The sequence below is a fragment of the Schistocerca gregaria genome, chromosome 6 (genome assembly GCF_023897955.1).
Source record: "Schistocerca gregaria isolate iqSchGreg1 chromosome 6, iqSchGreg1.2, whole genome shotgun sequence".
Lineage (NCBI taxonomy): Eukaryota > Metazoa > Arthropoda > Insecta > Orthoptera > Acrididae > Schistocerca > Schistocerca gregaria.
Window position 1 is genome coordinate 135,796,795 of NC_064925.1, and position 7,386 is coordinate 135,804,180.

Genomic DNA, 7,386 nt, shown 5'->3' on the forward strand with positions numbered 1-7,386 from the left:
GCGTATATTGTTTGACATTTGCTACAAATCAATGGACTGTAAAGAAGACGCATCTACTGCATCTCTTTCTCCAATAACAACACGTTATATTAACAGTTATAAAATAGTCAGGAAACCTGGAAAACGTATATCGACTTCATTACGTTATGCTATAATGTTTGGATATATAAAGGAGGAAAGTTAACTGGTTTTATTTTCTTATTTTTCTGCAGCAGTAGTTAAGGCAAGAAACATCGCTTCCATATGAAAACTCATTACACAAAGTGTGTTTTGTGTGTGTGTGTGTGTGTGTGTGTGTGTGTGTGTGTGTGTGTGTGTGTGCGTGCATGCGCGCGTATGTGTGTTTGTCTGTCTGCATTGTGCTGTAGACAGAGGAAGAGAGAGAGAGTGGGGGTGTATGTAAATGTAAGTGGGATTTACTGGTAGTGTGGGAGAGAGGACAGAATTTGGGACATACTGTAGATGTAGGTGGAATTCATTATGCATTATTTGTATGCATTAATGTGTAGTACTTGAGATTATACTACAACTGGCATTAACTAATTGCATCACAGAATAATTTTCGGCTTATTCTCCCGATATTTTGTGTTTAGCTATCGCTCTGTACGAAACTGGTTTGAAATCAATTCAACATGTTCCATTTCATGGAAATAAAACTAAGAAAAAAATACAGAATGAAACAGCAACACTGTGCTTTATTGCTTCAGATTTAGAAGACCAGGCACATTCTTCATAATACTAATATAATTTTGGTCAATCAAAGTACCATTCTATATAACTTGAGTGCGTCTTCCATGCCAAGATCACTGCAGAAACCGGGCAATTGAAATGCTGCAGCTGCCCGTCTCTTATTTTCACAGTCCTTCAACTAGTATTTCGGAATAACACACTTAAAAGACTTGAAGATGATGTGCTTCGGCTCCCCTCTTTACACTTAAAGAGTCCAAAAACAAATCTTGAACAATTTTGAGAAAAAAACGCACCTAAAAGGCTTGCAACTGATTAACTGCGGCTACCCGTACATAATTCCCAGAGTCCTTCAACATATCTTCAGAAATTTTGAGATGATCACACTGAAAAGCTTGATATTGATGTGTTGCTGCTGTTCATCTATCTATGTCAGAGTCTTCACTAAATCATCACGTATTTGGAGGAGATCTCACTTAAACGAGCCTTTCTGTGGACCTCTCAGAACCTATAAAAGAGGAAAACATCGTATTAGTTATACTAATTTCAGTAACTTAAATTACGTATTTATCTCCTAACCAATAACTTCATGTACAGTAAGATGGTAAACTATGAACTGTTTAATGAATGTTGATATCTACGGAAGGAAAATGTTTTTAAACTGATGGTGCCTTTCATCCTCGTCTACTACAGAATTCCTACTAAACAAACTGGGTCTACCAGTTCCGTGTTCCCGTGTAATTATTAGACCTCAGGAATAATATACTGAGAAACAATTTTCCTAGTAGTAGAAAAAAATTGTTTAGAGTTTCTCATCGATAATCACATTGCATTAAATATTCCAGCACACCATCTAGGATTTTAAATGAATTTCGCATTACTATATAATATTTACAAACAGTGTGGACATATCTTTCACTGAAATGTATTTTCTTGACATACATACCTCGATAATTTTGCTGACTACCAGGTAACGAACATTCGGAGATGGATCGTCAATATACTTTTCCAACTCTGAAAGGAGCTCCTTGCAGACTTCGTCAGAAAGGCGCTGGTGCACCAAAATGTTCCCTAACGATTCAGCAGCTGCCAAACGTATTATTTCCTGAAGGAACAAACGTAAGATATGATAAATACCACAGATCAAGTTACCCTTTTAAAGTTATGACGTCATGTAGTGCAATATTGTTAGGAGTATTGAAATAGCAGACTAATATGAGGTTAATGATTAACAATCATAAAGACAGTTGAAAGGAATAGTTTTAATCGTAATTGCTCTAATTCTTGTGTATTCTGTTACCAAACCGAACATGATTTACTACTTTTTTCCTCTCCAAGAGTACTCAAGCCTCGTATTGAATATTCACGGAGAGAAAGCTAATTTCCAAAAATGACACTATTTCATTCTCAATACTTCATTACTAATATTTTTATGAGCTCAGTAGACATTTACCGTGATATTTACATGAAACACTTTGTATAAATGTAAATTAGAATTAAGGTAATGCGTAACCGAATACCATTTCCTGTAGTGATAAAGGGCGTTTGGCAACAGCTAAGATCTTTGCACTGCAGCGAGTCTCATCTTACATATTTAGGATATCTGCACCCAGCAAGACTCATTATAACAGCAGAGAATGAGAACACCATCATCGGTCTAACAACCTGTGTAGTGCTTGGATGAACAGAACTCTTCTGAATGGTTCTTAACTGTTCCAAAGTGCCTCACCGACAAGACGTGAGCGGCGATTGTAGTATGTCCGAACAATCAATGAGCAAATGTGTTGTACCTCAGACTGTGACAATACATTATCTTCCATCACTGTTTGCTTGCCTCCTACATGCATCAAAATAACACATTTATAACTTTTTATCCCTAAGCAAGAGTTACTGAACGGATACCTTCATATAACTGAAATCAGTACCAAATGCTTTGGGGGCACTCGGTAGTGTTGGTATAGTGTCTGTTAACACGTAATTAATCTTGTTTCATATTGTTTCCTTATAACGACACTAGATGATAATACTGTTAGAGTGCTAACAGTATTTAAAAACCGTGCCTACATCCATTCAACAACAAAAAATTTCTGTTTCTGTCACGCTTCCCTTTCCCCTCTTTCACTTCACACAGTTAAATAAGATAGTTGAAGTCTACCGTAATTCCTCCCCTGTACATAAGTCCTGTCAGATGCTTATGTGTCGTCAAGTGTTATTTCAGAAAGTCTATAATTGTGCGAAAGTAAATACTCAGTGTTTCTAAACAAAAACAATCAATTCATTATAGACATGTTAAATTGGCGTACCTCTTCGTCCTTCTGCAGCATATGAAATATGGGAATAATATCGACTCCAAAGTGGCTTAACTCCACCACTTTCGCAAACTCGTCCAGTTTTCTGGCTGCATTTTCTCTCACGGCAACACTTTCATCGATACACAGACGATGATATATTTGGCGCACGAAGGCTGCAAAGAAAAGAAACGGGAAAGTCAGATTTTTTTCACAGACTCACAATCGGAAGCACGTTTGTCAGAAGATAATATACAAGGTGATCATAAACAGTCTTAAAAACTTGTATTGGTGTTGCAGGGGATGCTGTGCTGGGAAGTAACAGTTAAAAAAAAGTTAGATACGTTGTACGGCTTCTGAGTTACTGAGGAATGAAGTTAAACAATCATGTCATTGCACGAACAAATAAAAAGCACCTGCACGCTTTAAAATGAGGTAATAGGCATCCGTGGGTCCATGACGTAACAGTTGTTCGAACTCTGATTACCAGTTACATAAAATGTGCTTTTATCGGAAGAAATCAATTTATAGTACGTGAGCAAAGGCTTGTTTCATTAGTTTGAGCAAACCAAGTTCGGCGACAATGTCTCCGACATGCTGCTTGATTCACTCGCGATGGCCTGATTGGCTGACTTCGATGCAAAATACGAATAATTAGCAAACTAGCTTCCTAAGGAGTTTACCACTTAACACCGCTCGAACAGTATGTGCCACTTTTGGAGAGGAGGAATTTTCGGCAAGTATTACATGCTCCATTTATAAGTATATACTTTTGTGTGGTAGGTAATAGCGTGGGGCATTACAGATATTGTGGTAAGCACTTCCTTTACTGCGAAGAGTACAACTAAAGTTTCATAAACGTATCATGTAATATGAAATAACCCTTTACCTTACAGCACGTTCTTTATGAAATACGTGTGCTGTAACTTTAAAAAAACTTAATCCCGGCATCGTCAATTGATCTCAGTTGAAAGCAGTATCTCACATTTATTATCACAGTTAGATGTAGGGATATAGTCTCTATTTTTGCAAAAAACACTCAAACCCTACTCGACATCAAACGAACATTCCCTCTGTCACCTCATCGTACGCTGGTTAATCCTTTGTCGAAAAAGAAACAGCATTTCTACACATAAATAAAAAAATTTCGAGAAGTAAAAGAAAAATATTTCCTACTGCATTCTCGATAAGCAATAAGAGTACAGTTAGTCTGACAGGTCGAATTACCTTTTCCAGCCTGTGAAAGTCCTGCATAGCACTTACACAGCAGCGTGCGTGCTAAAATTCTAGACTTAATTGACTCTTCTGCTGACAATATACTCAAGAGGGAGACGAAACGATCTTCGAAGTATTGACGAAATATTGTTGGAGTTGTCTCCCTCTTCCAGCACTGCGCTCTGTCACACACATCTGATTCCTCTGTTGTCGGAGTGTGCTCCAGAGCAGTCTGAAGAGGAAAAAGAACCAATGTAGGAACCAACACAGGAATACTACAAAATTTCAACACACTATTATGACTTCAAAAAAAAAAAACACAGGAAAACTATAAAATGTCAACACTCTTATTGTTTTAACACACTTCAATTATTACGTTAAAAAAATATCTCGGTATGTGAAAGCAAATGGCTATTATAACAATCATGTAGGTTACAGAAGATTATGTTTCAAGAACTCTGAAACTCTCCGATACACTTAGTAAAGACACGACACACTGTGGCACCGAAGATACGGTGTTTGCTTTAAAAGTAGGGACAAAATGTTTGTAAAGAGTTCTGAATGTCGTTGTACTCATTTTCTACTTTCTTTCTTGTTAATTTGCAACATTTTGTTTCTTACATTATTCCACAAGAAATAACAACTGCTTTATTATTATTTGGGTCCTGAAACAGCTTCAGTCACGTAGGATGTTTGGGAGTAATTGTTGAGATGCTTAGCAGTTCAACAATTACAGTGGATCTGCGAATTTCCACTTCAGGTACGAAATTGGTCCACTGTTTCGCACAGCAGACCTTTCATTATCTTCATTCGTTTACTACATACTGAGGCCTACACCTCGTAAAATAAACTGTTTTATATAATTAAAAGTTTTCATAGTTCCATGTTTAATTCCATACTTCCACGTGGTTGCAAAAACACTGTCTACTGAAAAATGGTAGAAATGATAGAAGTCGAACTGGAGAAGTTAAATGGGAACACGCTACGCAGTACTGACTCTGCAACTCATCTTAGAAAATGGACTGATGATAACCCACATTGCAGATTTTGTTTATTCTAATTTGAATGCAATATTTGAAAGAGTTATCAACTATAAAAAAACTATGAGCCGAAGCCTATCTACAGCGTGTACAATAAAATTGCAATTTAACAATCGGCGGATACGAAACAGAAGCAGTAGAAAGCGAGAACAGATTGTAGCCTTTCATCGATGTAATTCAACAAGAACATCTAGAGTAGTTAAGCTAACGAATGACAGTCCTGAGAGAAAGTTAAGTTCAGAAAAAAGAAACAATACCTTTTAAGGCAAGGCTGTGGCCTAGCAATTCCTCTCGTACACAGAAAGAGGCTTGAAAGATAATTTGAGAAGAATGAATGGAGTCTTGAAAAGCAAAAACTTTGATGATGATATTCTGTCAACGATGTTAAAGGACTTGGAAGAGCAACTGAACAGATTGGATCGTTTGTAGAAAATCACGTGATGCTTAGAAAATGAATCACTAGTCTTCGAAACTTTTCTGGTTCGATAACTATGGTGCCAGCGTTTGTTGTCATATGTAAACAGTGGAAGTCGTATGGCACTACAGACTGGGATGTTTTGCAGAGGTTCAGCAGCCTAAACTGCACTTTAAGCAGTCACAGCCATCAACTATCTAGAAATTTCTGTCGAGTGTGATTCAATATGGAACCAAAATATAACTGTAGACTTGATCAAGACATATTCCAGAGTCATATTGCTTACAAGAAACCTACAGAACAGAAATTATCATATTAATGAAGTCACCCGCGAGCGATTAGCTCTTGTGTACGGTTTGTCAGTTTGGAATGCTAACCACGTCTGAAAGAAGACCTGCACACTTTCATACGTTTGGAAAAAGAGCTGCACGCTTTTATAAAACACCGTCTTCCGTTACCAGTTCTGTTTATCTGTTTGTATGTTTACGATGTGCGTTGTGCTGTATTTTCCTATTGCTTTACCTAATATACAGACAAGCGAAGTTTTCTAATTAATGCTGGATCTTTGCGTATAGGTTATGGTGAATTTGGAAGAAGCTTTTTCTCACTGCTTTCTTCTGGTTAATTTAGGCTGAAGCTCACACATATTAAACATCAGTCACACAATTTAAACAGCACAGTACACGTTCAAAAAAGGAAACATACAAAAACAAACAGTCACAAAGATATTTTTACGTGTAGTGAGCAGAGATTACGCTATTGATTGTTCACGGAGTATGTATATTACTCTTGCTTGCACAGGGTATTTTTCGTCTGTAATCTGAATCACTATTTACATATACATTGTTTAGAAAGCTACTAGTTGTTACGTAGCACTGTCTCATTAACTTCTTCAAGGATCCTAATTAAGCAACTGAAGGAATTCACTGAATCACTTTCCAGTTTTTCATTGAATATTTTGTCTTCTTATTTTTTATGATGTGAACATATCTTCAGTTCTTCAGGCAGGTCCATTTTGCGACTTTTACTTAGCTGGCGGAGCTCAATGACACGTACTTTGTACGTGTGGGACTATTACTGATGTATGTCTGTGGTGTGTGTAGGCCACAATGCGCTCTGTAAACCTAGTGTGAAATTCGATCCCTCTTTATCTTAGACAGGACATGGGGCATTTCTGGCAAGTTATTTCATATATTCCGGAATCTTATTCTTATTTTTTATGATGTGAACATATCTCCACTTCTTCAGGCAGATCCATTTTGCGACTTTTACTTAGCTGGCGGAGCTCAATGACATCTACTTTGTAGGTGTGGGACTATTACTGATGTATGTCTGTGGTGTGTGTAGGCCACAATGCGCTCTGTAAACCTAGTGTGAAATTCTATCCCTCTTTATCTTAGACAGAACATAGGGCATTTCTGGCAAGTTGTTTCATATATTCTGGAATCTAAATATATGTTATGTTTACACTGTACGGTTTAGACAATCCGGTTTCTGCTTTGTTTATTATTAAGATATTTAGAGTCTTTTGTGTGTGCAAACTGCTAGATACAAATTTGTTGTTACCTTTTTTTCTTAGTGTGTCTTGTATTTGGATCTTCCTTTACTACTCAGTACTGAGTCAGTCATGGAATCAATACAGGCATTGGCAACTGCAATCTGTTTCACTATGTTAATTTCCTGTTTCATGTTTTCGTGATTCGAATGTATTTTATTTGCCCAGTGTATCATTGACCTCATT

The 7,386-nt window shown here is 37.1% G+C and overlaps 1 long non-coding RNA gene across 1 annotated transcript; it reads right to left on the minus strand.

Annotated features, from left to right (window-relative positions):
* Window positions 1-668: 668 nt before the first annotated feature.
* Window positions 669-6,390, minus strand: LOC126278620 (uncharacterized). Its single transcript, XR_007550733.1, has 5 exons — window positions 6,168-6,390; window positions 4,203-4,422; window positions 2,991-3,151; window positions 1,634-1,792; window positions 669-1,195 (listed from the first exon to the last, which is right to left on the minus strand). It is a non-coding gene; the product is annotated as an uncharacterized LOC126278620 (long non-coding RNA).
* Window positions 6,391-7,386: the final 996 nt, after the last annotated feature.